We start from the raw sequence: 19,105 nt of genomic DNA on the forward strand, positions 1-19,105 counted from the left end.
TTGAAACAATTAACCTTCATGGGTATTAGCTATGGCCAGTATTAAGAAGAAGTCCAGCATCAAGTGTGCTGCTCGCTGGCCAGAGGAACACAACCAGATCCTGGTTACCTCTGATCTGAGACAAGAAAGACTCTCAATTTCAGCAAGAGCACAAGAAATGGACATTTCTACAAAGCTATATCTGAGCAGGTAGGGGTGTTGGGGATCGACCAGACAGCTGTACAATGCAGAGCGCAAATAGAGTGGCTGAAGACAGCCTACTGTCTAATGGCACCATTGGGAATTCCCCGTCTTCCTGCCTTGTTTACGAGGAATTTGACCGGATACTGGGAACTATAGTGAACACTGAGCCCACTGTGTTGAATGACAATGTGCTGAGCAAGGATGGCATCCTTATAACCTCCTCATCACAGGCAGTGCCAGAGGAGAGACAGCCATTGGATGAAGGGCAAGAAGTGACCCTCGTGTTGCGTCTGGTAACAGAAGAGGTTATGCTGCTGGAGCAGCTACAGCACATCCTCAGTCTCTTCGCTGAGGAGCTGGTTGGGCTGGCTCTGGGGAGCAGCTTGCTGCAGAACTGGCATCAGAACAAGCATTGGAACCAGAGTCAGAGCTGAAGCCTGTTAAGTTTCTGCTGCCCTGTTTGTTGTTGTTAATATGTGGATGGGAGAGATCTCTAGCTTGTGACCTTATTAAGTTATGAATACAAGCCATGGTTTTGGTCGGCTTCCATTCAGGCTGGAGCCCACACCATTTTCCTCACGTTCCCCACCCCCTCACTTTCCACCCGACACCACGTGGGGTTTAAAATGGACACTGTGAAATGAGGAAAACAGTTAAACATGCAGTTATGAATTTTTTTATTAGTTAATGGCTGTTTGTTATAAGTAGGGGTTGGGACTCCTCAATTAACAGCCTCACATTCCCCTCCCATCTTATATAGCACACCCTATAAATCACCCATGCCTGCAGTGTCCCACACAGCCTATAAACCAGTCCCCCCAAATCTGCCTGTTATGAGTCCAAACAAAACTGAAGTGTGTATTTGGTCCATAGGTGGCTTAAATATATGAGTCCAAATTACAGTGGAAGTTGGCTGTCTGGCTGTGTTAGCAGTCACTAGACGCAGTAGTTGGGTCTCTGCCTGGACACAGGGTGCTAGTAAGGAGGCTGTACTGTGTCTCCATGCTAAAATCAGTATCTTGTTGATTTTACCATGAATTTTCACCCTTGCTACCTGGTGCTGAAAGAAACTTCTCACAAAGTAGGAACTCCAAGAGCATGGAATACTTATTAGGGCCAATTCTGTAACTCATGAGCCTCCTCCACTCTGAGATATGCTGGCCAGTCAGTCACTAGTTACCTAAATAGTTCCTTAGCATAGACCAATAGTAGTCCTCTGATGATTCCACTTGGGGACATCCAGAATATCAATGTTCTCCAAGGCTTGCCCAGCGTGAAAGGATTGAAAAGCCATAGTTAGTGATTAGATTCATTGTAAGTCCGTCCCCTGCCCTCCCACTCCACTCCAGAAAAAAACAAGGGTGGGGAAGTAGAAATCATTTCAATTGAATTTTGTATATATATCTTACCAGGATGTGTGATGGCTTTCAGTGCTGCTCCAAAGGACATCTGAAGTGGCTGGTGTTTTTTGTGTGTGAATAAAATAAAGCCATTGGATAAAAAATATCATATTTGACTGTGAATTAAAGCAGCATCTTTGATAAAGTGGAAAATGTAATTTTGTGTCAAGGTGAGACAATAATGGGCGCCTTCATTTTCCTTTCAAGGCCTTTCCACCTCCACAAACACACAGCACCAGGAGTCTGGGAAGCAGACCCACTTATTGCAGGCAAGGAGAAAGAAAGTCCAAGATGAGTTGATGGGAGAGATTGTAGATAAAACAAATCAGCAGATAGTTCCAGAAGGAGCAGATTGAGTATCAGAAGGCTAAACATGCAAGAAGGGTGGAAAGAGAGAGAGAGAGGCTGCACAGCGCGAGGAGAGATTGGAGGAGAGATTCATGGAGCATGACTACAGATTGAGGGAGGACAACACTGTGTAGCAGAAGGAGCTATTTGAGCAATTACTTGCACTCATGGCTACCAGACTGCAGGCTCCACAGCCAACTTCAGCTCCTGCCCCATGCCCTGAGTCCCTTCCACACTCTTGTGTCCTGCAGACGAGGCAGTCTTTGGACAATTCAGGGGTTGGTTGGACTGTGTCAGAGGCAATGAACAGTACCCTGAACATTCGTCCACTCCAGTCCAGTCATGGCCCACACATATAAAATATACCAGAAACTCCAAGGAGAACATAGGGACAGAGGACACTGAGAAATAGTTGTCCTTGTCATTTGGTAACATGCACCTTTCATTGTTTTGGCACTGAGTTTGGTTATTGTGTTGTACATTTTGATTGCAGCTGGTCAGCCTTTCTGATTTTCCGACTGGTATGTAAATACAAGTGTAAAATAAAGCATTGAATTTGCTAACAAAACTCCAATAGCAAGTTTTATTAATAATAAATGTTAAAGTAATGTTAAATATTAATAAATGTTAAAGGTGGCACAAACTTTAATGCCATCACATCTCTATTCTCAGTACATTTCATAATAAAAATGTAATAATTGTCATCACAGTAATTCATAAAGTGTGAGTTGAAGTACATGGCCAGTATTTACAAAATTCATAATACATAGCACCAACATATTTTAAAAAATCCCACAGCCACCTCACAACCATAAACAGCACAACTGCAAATACCATTTCATTCCCCCTCATGCACAGGACCATGCAAACCCATTATGTGGGTGCACAAAGCATCTCCGATTTCCATTGTGTGTGTGGGTCCGGCATCAGTCATGACAGGCACACTGGTTGGTTGCACTGTCAAGTATGGTTCCATAAGCCATGGCTACAGGGGGTAAGCGGGTCCCCTAGAATAACAATGGGGACAGTGACTCTATTTATAACAATGTAATTTGTTGGGAATGTTCCAGCTACTCCATGAAGGTGAAGTCCCAATCTCCAGAACGTCCTGGCATCATCACCCTGCTAGTGCATCCAGTGTCCATGAATCTGCCCCTGTGGATGACCAGGGCCTGCATGACGATGGAGTAGTACCCTTTGAGGTATATGTACTCATGTGCTCCTGGTGGTGGGCAAAAAATAGGCACATGAATCCCATCAATGTCCCCAGCACAGTTTAGAAAGCTCATTTTCTCAAAACCAGCAAATTCTTTCAGGAACATTTAACAGCTGTTAAAAGTCCGGTCGGCAGTGCAGCGGGGGCCTTGGGCTAAGGCAGGCTCCCTACCTGCCCTGACTCCGTGCCACCCCCGGAAGTGGCTGCCAGGTCCCTGTGGCTCCTAGGCCCTGGGGCGGCCAGGGACTGGGAGGCTCCATACGCTGCCCCCGCCCCTAGATCCATCTCTGCAGCGCCCATTGGCCTGGAACCATGACCAATGGGAGCTGGGCGGGGGGCAGCACCTGCAGGCACGAAGGCAGCACACACCGCGCAGCGCTGCCTGGTTGCCCATGTGCCTAGAGGCTGCAGGGACCTGGCGGCTGCTTCCTTGGAGCCGCAGAAAGCACCGCTGGGACCCTACAGCCCCTCCTTCACCCCAGCCCAAAGTCCCCTCCCACACCCCAAACCCCTCATCCCACACCCCACCTCAGAGCCCACAGCCCCAGCCGGAGCCCTCACCGCAACCTCCTGCCCGAGGCCAGAGCCCCCTCCTGTGCCCCAAACCCCTCATCCCCTGCCCGACCCCAGAGCCCACACCCCCAGCTGGAGCCGTCACCCCTTCCTGCACTCCGAACCCCTAGGCCCCAGCCTGGAGCCTCCTTCTGCACTCCAAACCCCTCATCCGCAGCCCCACTCCAGAGCCAGCAGCCCCACCCCAAAAGCCCATACCCCTCCCGCACTCCAACCCCCCGCCCCAGCCTGGTGAAAGTGAGTGAGGGTGGGGAAGAGTGAGCAATGGGGGGGGGGGATGGAGTGAATGGGGGTGGGGCCTCAGTGAAGGGGCAGGGCATGGGCGGGGCATGGTGAAGGGATGGGGCAGAGGGCAGGGCAAGGGTGTTCGGTTTTGTGTGATTAGAAAGTTGGCAACCCTATTTGGGTACATCACAGTCCTGATTGCCTCATAGACCTCTGTACAACCCCCCCACAGTTGATTTGTCAACTCCAAACTGGTTAGTCACAGACCTGTAGCAGCTTAAGGTAGCCAGCTGCCAGATAGCTATATTGACTTGCTTCTGGCCAAGCATGGCCTCCCTCTTGTGGATTTCATGGCATTAGAGGCATGTGGGTTAGGGCAAGTTGATCACAAAACTCTAGGAACGTCTGCTTCTTTATGCGAAAGTTCTGGACCTACTGCTGGTCAATACAGATCCGCATGATGACATGATCCCACCAGTCTGTGTTTGTGGCCCTGCTCCAGAAGCACATATCTAGTAGGGAGAACGTGCAGCTAAGGTAACAAGCATGAGCAGCTGGATCGCAGCTGGCATGGCAGCATCCCACTCTGAAAGTTTCCTGTGACAGGTCAAAAACAGCCACTGAAATGTCCACCAGTGTCTTGCAGATGCTGTGACAGATTCCAGAACTAGGACTGACAGCATGAGCTGGAGAAGGTCTTCCACCAGGTAGGGATTCTTGTTGATGGCTCTAGCTGCTGGGAGTGTGTGGACACAAAATGGCTTGGCTGGATGTGTAGGTGAGCTAAAAACCACTCAAAACCCTTCTGGTTGACTCCTGAGGGATAGACAGACAAGTTCTCACACAACCCATCATGAACCAAGCCCTAAAGCAGGTACAGTCAGCAAGGGCTCTAGGAACTCTGAGATATGATGGTATATGCCTACAAAAGCTGAAGTTCTGACTTGGGGCTGCATAGTGTAGTATGAACACGCCCACATGGTTGTTAAACCTTGGTTTCCAGTGCAGCTCAGGCCTGGACTTGGAAACACAGATTCTGCAGGGGTGGGGAGTCACACAGATTCAGGCTTTTGTAGACAAAAACCTAGTGGCTTCAATGAGAGCAGAGTTAGGTGAACATTGAGCGCGTCTGAAAAAAAATCCCACTATAAATATTTTAGAAATATTACAACACTCAGGGTCAACTCTGCAGCATCCAGCCTGCTTGTTGGTGCATCTGGTGGTACAAGCCACCTTTTACTTTCTTAATCATTTTTAGATGGTCTCAAAGGTGGTATAGAACTTCTGCAAGTTACACGACAGCCACCATTAGATAATGTTGCAATGCTATGGTGCCCAGGGCTTGTACTTCAGGGAATGAGTATATCATAGCACTATTATCCAATGTTTTCATGTAATTCCCAGAAGCATCATGTCACTAGTTTTTAGGAATGCGGCAGAAATAAAAGGTGGCTATTAGCAGATATACCTGCTGTTTGGTTGGATCCCAAATGAGGGAATGCTATAGTCAGCTGAGTGCTTGAAGGATGTCAACACTTGCTGCTCACTATTTCTAGGGCCTTATTTTTTAGAAAAGTCTTCCCATTTTGTACTCACCATTTTGCTGATGCAAATAATAAAGAGGAAGTGAAAAAAATTTGGATGCAACAGGAACAATTTTCAGATCCAATCAGGTAGACATCACTTGCATCCACATTTATTTGCGACCATAGTGAAATTTTAGGCACAAAAGGGAAGGGAAGGTTAAGGCTCCTTTTAAAATCAGGTACATAAGTTCAAATGTCCCCCCAAAATTTAGGGCTAGAGGCTCAGGTCACTGAATGCATTTGCAAGCGGGGGAGACATAGGTGGCCTTCTGCCAACTTTCCCTCTCAGTGATCCTGGCGGCAGCAAAGGACCAGTTTGGCCCTGGCACAAATTAGAGCAGCCTTGAGGCTGCTCTAATTGTACTAGCTATAATGGCCCCTTAGGTGTCCTTCAGCTGGTTCTGGATCAGTGAAATGCAATATGTTCCAGGTATGCCTTTTCTTGCCCTAGTATGTCCACTCTGACTGCAGGGAGGCCAAGAATGGGTGGCTTAAAGTAGTGCAAAGGGGATGAAATGAGGGTCAGGATCCAGCCCTTATTTTTTTAAAAATAAAAATGTGACTTTTTAATTTAAATATTGTCTGTTTATAAGGACAGAACAATTTACATTGCATTCATGCATCTGTCTTCATACCTATTAGCCTCACTACCCAAAAAAGGGTGGGCAGGAGCAGGGAGAATATGAGTCCATGTTCCCTTCACCTCCAACATTGGCCAGCAGAACAGACTGACTGAAGCAGAGAATGCACACTGCACTTTCTTGATGGGTGTAGCAAAGGGTGCACACTCCTTGAGGGGCAGTGCTTTGAAGCCACAATCAATCCCTAACTAGATTTAATTAATTAATATAAATATAACAAGCACTGCACCCATCCCAAAGGAAAAAAAATTCCTAATCCCATTTCCAGATACTAGATACGTTGTCAATTATTTTACAAAAATAACCTAGCACCTTGACACTATGGTAATGATTCTAGCTGGGATAGTTGTGCAATTTTTTTTAGTAGCAGTTGTTTAGCACAAATTTTTAAAGGGTTCTCCATAAAGCTTTTACTTTCAATGTCATCAGATGTGGGTGAAAAAGAGAGTATTAATGCATACAAGTAGACTCATAGACTCATAGACTTTAAGGTCAGAAGGGACCAATATGGTCATCTAGTCTGACCTCCCGCATGATGCAGGCCACAAAAGCTGACCCCCCTACTTTCCCTTAACTCTGCTGTTGAAGTCTCTTGATCGTGATCTAAAGACTTCAAGTTGCAGAGAATCTTCCAGCTTGCGACCCCTGCCCTATGCTGCGGAGGAAGGCGAAAAACCTCCAGGGCCTCTGCCAATCTACCCTGGAGGAAAATTCCTTCCCGACCCCAAATATGGCGATCAGTAGAACCCCGAGCATACAGGCAAGATTCTCTAGCCAGACCCTCATTTTACCAGCGATGGCCGTTATTGCCTAATTGACTAAAATCACTTTATCCCATCAAACCATTCCCTCCATAAACTTATCTAGCCTAATCTTGAAGCCAGAGAGGTCTTTCGCCCCCCACCGTTTCCCTCGGAAGGCTGTTCCAAAATTTCACCCCTCTGACGGTTAGAAACCTTCGTCTAATTTCAAGCCTAAATTTCCCCACGGCCAGTTTATATCCATTCGTTCTCGTGTCCACATTAGTACTGAGCTGAAATAATTCCTCTCCCTCCCTGGTATTTATCCCTTTGATATATTTAAAGAGAGCAATCATATCCCCCCTCAGCCTTCTTTTGGTTAGGCTAAACAAACCAAGCTGAGTTAAGGACATAATCATGTATTTAGCTGTCTGATTTCTGTCATTTTTACCCACAAAATCAGAGGTTTTTTTCATGTACCCCTTTCTGTCTAATCTGCCAATACAATTGAAAAGTATTAAAGTGATTACTGTATCCTCCCCAGTATGAAAATGTCCTTAGCTCAAGAGAAAATGCCCGCAGTTTCGTCAGGTTGGTTATCATCAGACAGACCGCTCATAGAAAACAGCTGATTCTTATTTTTCTAGCTGAACTGAAGCTTTGGCTTCCTGTGATCAATCTTCCTGGTCACAGCAGTAAATATACTAAACTGCAGGTGCCAGCAAGTTTTGAGACTGCCTGAGTGTGAATACGACACTACGGTTCTGCTTTGTTTTGTGTGTCATCAAAATAGCCAACCTTGTGTACAACTCCTTGACCTTTTTATAACTATGCTTTAGAACTTAATATGTGTGGTATTTACTGATGGAATTAGATCTCATGTGGGAGAGATGCAAAACAGCCAATGGTTTAGGAGTATAGTAAATAATCTGAGCTTTGTTCAGCTTTTGCTGTAGGTCAGACTCTCTACATGGAGTAATTCCATATGGCAACCTGACTTGAGCTTACTGAAAGGAAACCTTAAAATGGTTCTTGGCAAAATCCATCCAGGCATCAGGAAACCATTCTGTTTCTGGTGAGGTTTTCCTAGTAACTTTCTTTAATTTAGTTATTAAACCAACAAGCAAACAAAACACCACTTAAAACTTTTTTATAGGGTTCACTTAGAAATGTAAAAAGAAAGCTCTAACTCCTGTCAAGGGTTGTAGACCCCAAGAAGTGCACAGGTGGTTTAAGCTACCTTTGCTTTGTTGCCGAGATGCACTTTCTGTGCTGTAGTTTCTGAAGGGTGTAGCAGAAAGTCTAGCCCAGTGTGTCTCATGAATGTGTTTGATGGGTGTGGCTTCTTATTCGTGCTCTTTCCCCTTCTCTTGAGCACCCACACAGAGCTGGGCAGAGTATGGCCCCTAATGAGCTCATCAAGGGAATGCTGCCAAAGGAGTGCTATACCTTCACTAATGTTGAGTTAATTGGACCAATTATTGTTTTTTTTAAAGAGTTTTACACAATTTTGCATGGTTTGAGAGTCCTCTTTAGTGTACCCCTCTGCATTTAAAGGTCGGGGTGAAATCCTGGCCTTATTGAAGTCAATGGCAAAACTCACCTTGACTTCAGTGGAGCCAGGCTTTCACCCACGATGAGTAAAGTTTTGGAAAGAAGGCCCCTGAGACAGTGTAATATGCCTCTCCAAAATAGAACAGACAAACCAAAGTCTGAATAAATGGAGAGAGATCTACTCATACTCAAAACAAACAGAATTAAAAAACGTGTGTGGAGGAAGAAATAAACACATATCCAACCCTACTCCCCCCTCCATGTCATTTAGCTGAATGGTTTCAAATACGAATAAAAAGCCTGTGATAAAACTTTGGATAGACATTCTGACAGGGCTATTTTTGAAATGAGGCTCTGAGGAAAAAGCGTCTGATTAAAATCAATACAGCAAGTCCTGGAATTTGAAAAGACCATTTCTAAGACCTGAGAGGGTCACTGAACAGAAGTGTCAGTTGATGGTATTCAGACCATGCAATTGCCTTCACCAAGGTGCTTCACTGTTTGCTTAAGTGACTTGTATTTGGTGGCTGAGCATATATTTAACAATTCTACCTGAGAGTATACAGCGGGGGATGGGTAGGTTTTAAAAGTCTTCTGTAGTTTAAGGGTATATAATGCTGTGAGCTGCGGAGCCCCTCAGCACCTCACAGGCTCTAGCCCTTAATGAATAAAGTTTAATTAATATACTGCACAAAATGAACTGAAGAGATTATTTTTCTGGAGAACACTGTAAAGGGCTTGGATCCTGTTACATATTTCAGCTGCTTTTCTTAAAACATATTCCTTCACTTGGGAGTGTCTGTTTTAAGAAGTTGTAATTTATCACAAGAAACTCTTTTGGACAGACCTCAGTTAATGTTTCCAATTGACCTCCAGGCACAAAGAATCGTTTCTTTTTGTATAATGTAGCATTGCGTTTGGTAACAGCTTCCTGGGGAGTGGTGAAATACAGTTGCTTTCACATAATTTGAAATTTCTTTAAACAGCAGTTGATGATTAATTTAATTATCCTGATTAAGACAGAGCAGTGTATAGAAAAAAAATAAATAACATGCATTTTAATTTTTAAAGAATGCCATCAGTGTTTCTGTACTGAGATCCAACAACTGGATGTTTTAAAACCATTTCAAAGGTCAAGGGTGGGCAGGTGGGAAGGAGATAATTAGTTTCCTGTTTAGTCCAAAATGAATGCATGGCACTTTGAGACTCTTAACACCAACTATTTTCACAGTGATTACATTTTTGGCACTATTCATGATATTCATTTTAAGTTTACCTACTTTATGAAGGTATCAGGAACTCATTCAAATTCAGTAATAGTTTATTAGTCTGACAAGGAAGTGCAACAGAGAAAGAACCCTTGGTACAGTTTGACCAGTCTAGGGCTTCACAGTGTGTTGTGGGGTTTCCTGTGTCCATTTTTAATTATTGTTGGTTGCCATAACTCCATTGATATAAATGAAGCTATGCCAGTTGAAACCATTGGAAGATCTGGCCCTAAATATCTGAAGCTATCTTGGTGATACTTGTTTTATAAAAGCCTAAAGCAGGATGGCAGATCATTTTATGTGGCTGAGCCTTGCTGAGGCTGTTAGCCTTCCATGCGAATCCCATGGGGGGGGATTCTCAGCTAATTGGTCAAACTGACTCTGTGAACCATTTGAGGTACCGGAATCTGCAAAATAGCAGGAGCAAGGCTGAAAATCTGACACAATGTACATTTTACATCACTATTTACATCACTATTGAATGTGATTTCAGAGGAGTTACGCTGGATGTATGCCAGTGAAATCAGAATCTAGCCCAATTCCATTGGGTCTCAGACTGCTAAATATGGGTAGCCACTGATCTTAAGCTTCCCTTTATTGGATTTGTGATTTTGTTTGAGGCTAGATTTAAGACACATTTGTTTGTGGATTATTGCATTTCAGTTCAATTGATTTTTTAAAAATTTATTGTTACACGACTTAGGATGTGTTGCTTGATAGGAGCTACATAGGAGAAGATTTTATGTGTGTTTTGTTGCAATGGCTTTATTTTACTAGAATCCTTTAGTTGATTTTCACTACTTGTATGGAAGGTGTATATTTAAGGATTTATTTAGGGTTGTAATCAAGAATGCCATAATATTGTCTCCAGAAACAGACCAATTTAAAATCCAATTGTAATTAGCAAGAAGATATTCATTGTGTAACCCAGACATTATTATAATGGCAATATAAATTCCATGAGGTGAAACAGAACCAGGAAAAGAGGCTTCAAATTCATCATGGTATAATGCATTTGCAATATGGATTGCACTTATCTTTTTATTTGCTACAGACAATGTAAATTATGTGCAACAGAATGGAGATTCAAATAATTTAGCATCTGCATGACACTATAAATTATGGTGTATTGCATACACTAGAGGAAACAGGAATTTACTGATATCTGACTCAAGTGAAATGATATAAAAGGAAGTCTCCAAAATTGGTGATGAACTGACCCCAACAGATTCAGTTTGGTGGAGATAAATTTTAGGGGTGGGATTTTCAGAAACGCTCAGTGTTGGCCTACCTCTGCTCCCACTGAAGTCAATGGGAGTTTTATTGTTGAATTCAATGGGAGCAGAATTAGACTAATGTTGAGCACGTCTGAAAATCCCACCCTCCATATTGGGGGAGATTGCATGAATATATCTGAGTTCTTTAAGATCTTCATCCTTCGCTGTCTCTCATCTTTTCCCTACGCTTCTTCTCTGCTCCCAACATTATCCCCTCTCTGTCCTTCCACCCCAACTCAAGTCTTCCCTTATTCCTTCTTCCCCAACCTAATCACAAACACTTTCTCACATTCAGCTCTTTCTCATAGAGCAACATCCTTGACTGTATCTGATGACTTCTGTAATTCTTTCCTAACATGTGGGTTTTTTTCTTCTGCTTCCCTGGTCCCTAGATCCTGATTGTTTCTTCTCAGTTCCCAAGAGGTTCACTTTCCTTGCTGATATTCCTGACATGGATTATCAGGTTCTCAGCAGATCTGGCAGTTTTTTGCTAACCTGAGTTTGCTCCTGTATTCTAACCTTGCAATCTTTAGGGCTTCCTCAAATCAAGAGAACCCTAGGATGAATTGCTCGGCTCTGACACAAAGAAGCCACAAACTTCACAAATTTGAATACAAGCTGGCTTTGGTCCAGTAGATACTTCTAGAATATAGAGTGCTTAATAGGGAGAGAAAAGTATATTGACTAAGGTAGGAGTCGTTTGGATGTTGGAAAGGAATATAAAGAGGTAAGGGGAAGCAGAGAATAATTGTACTTATAGGTCAGGCTGGAGATTGACTGATACTACTTTGAGACAAGTAGAGGGAGGGACAAAAAAGGAAGCTGGGAAGGAAGTTAGGCATTTAAACTTTTTCAGATTTTAAAAAGAAATGTTCAAGGGCAGGACCAAGACAGGATTTGTTTGTTTGTTTGTTTAATTTTGGTTGAATCATTGTACTCCAAGCTACAGATTCATTTACGATATTATAATAAACCTGCACAGTTCCACAATCCTTACTCATAAAACCTCCATTAACTCCAGCAGCAGTTTTGCCTGAGTAAGGAGTACTGGCTCAAGCCCTTAATGAAGAGAAAAGAAAATGTGCAGCACTGAACTAAATGGCCTTTGTCTCAACATGAAGGTACTATACAGCCAAGTCTGACTGTCTAAGAAAATATCAAATAATTTCTGTTTTGGTCATAATGCATATCACAGGTTCTATCAGAGGTGGTAAAGCATTTCATTTAGGTTTCAGTAAGACAGGGTTACTCACAAATGATCTAGAAAGAAGGATGCCCTTTGAATTCTTTATATTTTTGTAACCTTTCTCATGTGATAGGTGATGACATTATTGTCAATTTTTTTTAAATGATGGCCTTATGGTTACCAGAGAGCAAAGAGAGCAATCAAGGTAGAAATGGCAAATGCTGCTAAACTTGTCTGTGTGCCCAGTGCATGGTTAAAGTCCAGTTTCGCTGTCTTTGGTGCTCAGTTCATCATCATCATAATCATAATCATAATCAAGGCAAAGGGACATAGCCAGCTTGTAAATTGAGCGCCATCTGGATCAATCTCTAGGTAGGTTCTTAAGAAGATCTGGCTGGGTAGTCAGTCTACATCCATCATTGGTGATCTTCTCATATGACTGAAGCTTTTGGTGACCATATGATCACTGCCTATGTAGCAGCATCCCTTGGTAAACAAGCTTTGTCATTCACTGGTCTTCCATCCTAATAACATGTCAGTATCAAGAAAGCTGCCAAAAGTGAACCAGTGCTGATGGAGGTAGTTGCTGAGTTTGATCATGAACATCTTCATTGCTGATCTTGTCCTGCCACTTAGCAGGACAAGTTGACGAGTAGCTGATGATAACAAGAATCACAGTTGATATAACTGTGGTTCTATAGCACTATAGCTTTTCAGAAAGCTTGATGTCCCTGCATCTCCACAGAAGCCACTGAAGGGCCCAGAACATGGAGCAACTGCTGCTCTGTGAACATCACATCTTTAGAACATCCACCAGTGATGTCTGTGACACTTCCCAAGTCTTTGACAGTTGTCACCTTTTCAAAATCCCATGTAGACAAGGTTATTTCTGAGCTGTTTGTTATCTAGAGTTGGAGGCTGCTTGATGGTAATGGCCAGGAACTTAGTTTTAACTGGATTGATAACGAAACCACTGTGCGCTCCTTCTTGCCCAACCAGATCAACCAGCCCTTCTTGCCCAAGCAGAAGCTGGAGCGATTCACCAAACTGAGCCAACAAAGCAGTGTCATTGGCATATTTGAGATCTCAGAGCAAAATGGTGTTCAGCTGAACACCATCGATGGCTGCCTCCTCAAGTTTATCCATCAACCAATCAGTGCCAATATTGAACAATGATGGTGGCAGCATGAAACCTTGCTGAACTCCTGTGGAAATAGGAAACCCTGCCATGTATCTACCATTGACTCATACACAACTTTCTGTTTCATTGCTGAGTTTGATCATGAACATCTTCATTGCTGATATTGTCCTGCCACTTAGCAGGACAAGTTGACGAGTAGCTGATGATAACAAGAATCACAGTTGATATAACTGTGGTTCTATAGCACTATAGCTTTTCAGAAAGCTTGATGTCCCTGCATCTCCACAGAAGCCACTGAAGGGCCCAGAACATGGAGCAACTGCTGCTCTGTGAACATCACATCTTTAGAACATCCACCAGTGATGTCTGTGACACTTCCCAAGTCTTTGACAGTTGTCACCTTTTCAAAATCCCATGTAGACATCTTGCAGAACTCTTCTATCAGTGACATTATCTTTCCAGGGTTGCCAACTTGCCTCATCAGATCACATCAGCTTGTTAGATCGCAAAGGCCTGAAGGAAGTCTATAAAAGTGTTGTGCACAGCTTATTACATTTTCAGTCACCTTCTCAAAAAGCTGTTCCAAGGTAAAGATCTGGTCAGTAGTAGAACAACCAGGACTAAAGCCACATTGCATATCCCAGCTTTTTGCTATGAAGTGCATCGCTGATTCAAGACATTAACACAGAAGCAAAGATTTTCTCTAGGACCAGCAACAGCGTGATACCTCTATAGTTGCTACATTCAGCTTTTACAGTCTATAAGTATGTATATAGGGAAAATATTTAATAGTGGGCTCTCAAATTTAACAAAGAAAAGTATAATATGATTGAATGGATGGAAGTTGAAGTTAAACAAATAAGGCATACATTTTTAGCAGTTAGAGTAAAAAAAAATGGGACAATTTACTAAGGTTAGTGGTATAATATTCTCCATCATTGTCAATTTTAAAATCAAGATTGGATGTTTTTCTAAAAGATATGCTCTTGTAATAATTTTGGGGAAGTTCTACGGCCGGTGTTATACAGGAGATCAGACCAGATGATCACAGTGGTCCTTTCTGGCCTTAGAATCTATGAATCTGTTAATAACCTTTTTTGAACAGTCGCTGGGGAGGGTATTAGTGTAACAGATGGTCTGGCTGAACCTATGAAGGCATGGTACAAAAATACTCTTACCTGTCTTCAGCAACTCAGGGATGATGTTATGTATCCCACGTGCTGTCCGAGACTTCAGTTTATGTACTGCAATCTGGCTCTCTTCGTGGCTGAGGGAAGGTGGCCCTACTGGAACTTCCCACCCAACTTCAAGCAGAAGAGGGGACCATCAATACAACTGATCTTGCAGATTCTGTCTAATACTGCCACCCCAATTCTAAACTGGACAAACTGGTGCTACATTCTACTACAGACACCACAAAGTTGAACAAAGGCTGTAGAAACAGTGCCCGGCTACAATATGTTCTAAACTGGCTGTCTGAGTCAACCACCAGAATGCCTTATTTTTCTTACACAATAACTTGATGACATTTCCAAGTCAAACCAATTGTGCCTTTGCTTTTGCACTCCACAAATGTGTCTTTGAAGATTCAAATTATAGCCTCACTTTTTTTCTTAGCTCCAGCTGCTGTTAGCATCTCCTCACTGATCCATGGTTAATATTTGGAGGGCTAAGGGACATAGCACTGAGCTGACAGCAATCAGCAGAGATGATTTAAAACAATGCCATTCCTTATCAGATGACAGAGGAAATGAGATTTCATTTGATCTCAGTTACACTAATGTAAACTTGGACTAGCTCCACTGATTTCAGAATCCATTCTCCTAGGTACACTTATGAACTGATTCACCTCTGAGACTAGTTTTATTCCAATCTAACTCCATTGACTTTAATTGAATTACTCCTGATTTAAGCTTGTAAGAAAAAAGTAACTCAGATCCAATGTGTGTAATACACAAGGACTGTAAAACCAGCCTTTGACAACAACACCCACTGTGCACACTAATTTTGAGATGTTGTGTAGTCATTGTAAATCAAACCGCAGCTGGTTTTAGTTGATCAAATTATCCTTACTAATTTTTAAGCTGTCACGGGTAGATCTGAGGCAAGTATTGTGGCCAAGTTAGACTGATGGCTTTTCTTAAAAATGTACAAAGCATTCTGTCTTCAGTTCTAAAAGTGGAAACATGACTTCTTCCTGCCTTGCCTGGCTATGCAGAGCTTTCTGGCTCAAAGGTGAAACAGTCTCTGCTTTGAAAAAAATAATTTCAAATAGGTCAGTTCACATATTCTCCATAAGATGTGTAGTGCTCTTTATAATAATAGAAAGGAATAATTCTCTCAGTTCTTATACCAATCTCTAAAAGGCAAACACAGATGAATATTAATAATATCTTCCAAACATTTTCTCTTACAATTGGTTATTTAATTACTTATATTCCACAAGAGAGTGAGCGAGAGAGAGACAGACAGTGAACCAGGGATTGCATTAATAATGCAGCAGACAGAGAATCTATAAATAAGGTTGTCATGAGGGGGGAGAAAGGGGAGCTGGCCCTTTAAAGGGGGTTGGGGCTCAGTTGCACCTGTGTCAGGCTTAGCCCAGGTGAAAGCAGTAAGTCTACATGATGGGAGCATGTGATTCAGAACCAGGTCTCCTGGGAGATATAAAGGGCAGCTTGAGAGCTATGAGAGAGAGTTCAGGTAGAGACTTGAGTAAGGGCTGTGTGTGTGATGTTCCTGCTGGAGGAAAGCTTGAGTAGGGATAGGACTAGGGGTTGTGAGCCAGCTAGGAAGGCTGGGTTGAAGTTTTGGGTGGGGTTTTGAACTTGACATGAATGAACCAGATTTCAGAAAAGGGGAGAGTTATTGAGAAAATGCCTGCAATATGAAGTTCCTTTCCTTGAGGAAGAACAGCAAGAGGATCTGAAGCCAGACTGGATAAGACCTGCTACAAAGCTATTATAAGAAAGTGGAGGGGGGAGTTTTTAACTTATGGACCAGACTCTGATCCTCTTTCTCATTTTGGGTAGCACTTTACTCCATAAGTAATCACACTGAAATCAGTAGGACTACTCTTGCAGTAAGGTACTATTCAGTAAGAACAGAGGTTTTAGAAATAGGCCTTGTGTGTTAAATTCTTAGTGAGCATTGACATCCTTGTCTAAATCAAAATAAATTATTTCCTGGGTCAGTCTTTTTGGCCAGTTTGTTGAGGGCCTTGATCAATGAAACTTACCTGCTACAGGCATTTAAACACATAAGTATGTCCGTACCCTTAAGTATACACTTAAGCCCCAATGAAGTCAATGGTAAGCACATGTCTAAGTACTATGTGGACTCAGAGCCTTAATTAAAGCAGATACATTTGAACTAGGACTAGGAAAATCCATTTGGGGTAAAATAAGAACAAAACCTAACTTTTTCCAAAACTTGAAGTGAGTCTTTTTTGAGGTTCAAAATAGTTATTTCTTTTTCTCTTTGTTTGTATGGGTGCCTTTCTTCTTCCTGGTGACAGGTTTCAGAGTGGTAGCCGTGTTAATCTGTATCAGCAGAAAGACCGAGGCGTACTTGTGGCATCTTAGAGACTAACAAATGTATTTGGGCATAAGCTTTCGTGGGCTAAAACCCACTTCATCGGATGCATGCAGTGGAAAATACAGTAGGAAGATATATATACACAGAGAACATGAAAAAATGGGTATTGCCATACCAACTATAATGAGATTAATCAATTAAGGTGGGATATTGACAGCAGGAGAAAAAAAAACGTTTCTAGTGATAATCAGGATGGCCCATTTCAAACAGTTGACAAGAAGGTGTGAGTAACAGTAGGGGAAAAATTAACATGGGGAAATAGTTTTTACTTTGTGTAATGACCCATCCACTCCGAGTTTTTATTCAAGCCTAATTTAATGGTGTCCAGTTTGCAAATTAATTCCAGTTCTGCAGTTTCTCGTTGGAGTCTGGTTTTGAAGTTTTTTTGTTGGAGAATTGCGACTTTTAGGTCTGTAATTGAGTGACCAGGGCGGTTGAAGTGCTCTCTGACTGGTTTTTGAATGTTATAATTCTTGATGTCTGATTTGTGTCCATTCATTCTTTTGCGCAGAGACTGTCCGGTTTAGTCTCTAAGTGGCTTTTCTGTATGTTATCCACAGTTCAGTGGAGCTTTGTAGGACAACAACCCACTAGTGGACCACAACTCATTTTGGCAAGCCATTTTGTGTGCATTATTGACCTTTTCTTACTGTCCATAAATCCTTGACAATGCTGACACAAATACGCACCAAATGACCTTTCAAAAATGTTGGAAATAATCTGTTCCAGCTGAAGATGGAGGACAATGACCACCTGTACCATGGAGTGCTAGCAACAACAGCATTCATATGCCCCACTCTGATTCTCCCCCCCACAGGTCCAATGTCACTAAAAAGTAGGGATTTCATTGGCTGTCAACAGAAAAAGAATCAAAAGCTGATTAGCTATTTTCCCCTCACCCAACAAGGTTCAAGTAACCACCACAGAGAGTATTGTGTCTTCTGATTGCCCCTTGAGAGAGAAAAGGGACCCATTGGCACAAAAGCATTGTTTCCAAGGGGAAGAATCTGAGGCCTAGCCTACAATTAATACTTAGACTGACCTAGCTCACACCCCTGAAAGACATAGTTGAGCTGACCTAAGCTCCAGTGCAGACAGTGCTAGGTTGACGGATAGATGCTTCTGTCATCCTAGCTACTGCTTCTTGGAGAGGTGGATTTACTACAGTGATGGAAGAGCCCCTTCTGTCACTGTAGTAAGTGTCTGTGCTAGAGCAGTGCAGCTGCAGCATTGCACCTGTTCTGTTGTAGTGTTTCTAGTGTAAACGTGCCCTGAGACACACATTCTTTGTTTGGGGACTCTCCAGGGCAATATGGGACTTACAAGAGGATACTAACCAGGTCGGTCTTTCACAGTAACTAGTTGGGAGACCAGGTAAGGTCATAAGGCTGTTATCTATTCTGGGGAAGCACATCTAGGTTAGGGAAAGCAGAGTGACTGATCAAAGAACAGATATTCAGAAGTGGAAGATGGTGGTAAACTGTAAGCATAGGAAGCAGCATAAATACAATATCCAAGTAAAACAAAAGGACTTGTGTAGCTCAGGCTTGCCATGCTCCAGAATGTTTTTTACACAGATCATTGGGCCTCAAAATGGTGGGAACTCAGTCCCTTTCCTAGAAGCTACTTTATCTCTAAATACTTGGCCACCACTGGACTTATGAGTTCAGTCTCTAATAGGAACCTTTCCCATCGTGTTTTCTGTTGACAAGCAGTAGTAGTATATTTTACATCTGAGTGCTGTAGGGTACTTCTCTTTCTCTTCCAGCCAGTGAGAATTTTTCTCGTACTCCCAAAGATATGGTATATTTTCACAGGGATCATCGATATGAGAAGCAGAGCATGGGTGAGTTTTGGAAGCAAGCATTAAACATTGCCATGTGTGAATGGGACTAGTGAGACAGCAAGATAGAAAATAAAAGAATTCAGTTTGGATAAGGATCTAAATGTTTTCCATAGATTTTTAAGGCCAGAAGGGATTATTATAATAATCTAACCTGATCTCCTCCATAAACAGGCCATAGAAGTTCACTTACTAATTTCTCCACTGGGCTCAATAACTTGTGGTTGAAGTAAAGTATATTTTCAGAAAAATATCCAGTCTTGATTTAAAGACTCCAAGGGATAGTGAATCTACCACATTCTTTGGGTAAGATGTTCCAATGGCTAA

This window comes from Terrapene carolina, unplaced genomic scaffold (genome assembly GCF_002925995.2).
Source record: "Terrapene carolina triunguis isolate 2854851 unplaced genomic scaffold, T_m_triunguis-2.0 Scaffold42, whole genome shotgun sequence".
Classification (NCBI taxonomy): domain Eukaryota; kingdom Metazoa; phylum Chordata; order Testudines; family Emydidae; genus Terrapene; species Terrapene triunguis.